The sequence below is a fragment of the Triticum aestivum genome, chromosome 7D (assembly GCF_018294505.1).
Source record: "Triticum aestivum cultivar Chinese Spring chromosome 7D, IWGSC CS RefSeq v2.1, whole genome shotgun sequence".
Classification (NCBI taxonomy): Eukaryota; Viridiplantae; Streptophyta; class Magnoliopsida; order Poales; family Poaceae; genus Triticum; species Triticum aestivum.
In genome coordinates this window covers 140,135,037-140,135,936 of record NC_057814.1, presented here as the reverse complement: position 1 = coordinate 140,135,936, position 900 = coordinate 140,135,037, and positions in this window count along the sequence as shown.

The window sequence follows — 900 nt, the reverse complement described above, 5'->3', positions numbered from 1 at the left end:
TTGAGCAGCCTGACGGTGTCGGTGGAGGCGGCGACGGCGACGTCGAGCAGCCTGACGGCGTCGGTGGCGGCGGCGACGGCAACGTGAAGCAGGGGCGTCGGGCGGCGACGGCGAGGAGGAGCAGGGGCGTCGGGGGGTGAAGAAGTGATGGATTTGGTCGAAACTGCTAAGTGTTTGCTTATATACAAAGAGCACTGGTACCGGTTGGTGGCACCAACCGGGACCAATGGTAGCATTGGTCCCGGTTGGTGCCACCAACTGGTACCAAAGGCCTCTTTTCAGCAGCCCAAAGGGCAGGAAGCGGCAGCCTTTGGTCCCGGTTGGTGGCACCAACCGGGACTAAAGGGGGGGCATTGGTCCCGGTTGGTGCGACCAACCGGGACGGAAAGCCTTGCACAGGGGCGTGGTGGTGGGAGTTTAGTCCCACCTCGCTAGCTGAGAGAGAGACGCACCTGTTTATAAGGTGCGGTGCGCCTGAGCTGTCGAGCTCCTCTCTAAAGCAGGCTTATGGGCCTAACCACTCTGTACATGCCTGTGGGCCTGCTGGGCCTTCTGCGGGCCTGAATCCTGGCCCATGGATGGGTTTCTAGTCGTATTCAGGCTGTGGTGGCCCAGTAGGTGGCCTTTTTTTATTTTTTTCCAGTTTTTTTGTTTTCTTTTTTGCTTTATTTATTTTATTTTATTTCTACTTACAACAAAATACTTATTTATTTTATTTTATTTTGTTTCTAATTACTTATTTATTTTACTTTATGATAATTCTTTTTTCTATTAAAGTTTCTATCAAAAAAAGTTCTTTATGAAAATTCTTTTTGCTTTTAATGATTTTGAACAGAAAATACTTCGATAATATTAGTTGCATCAATTTTATATGATTTTAGTTTCAACAATACTAGAGGT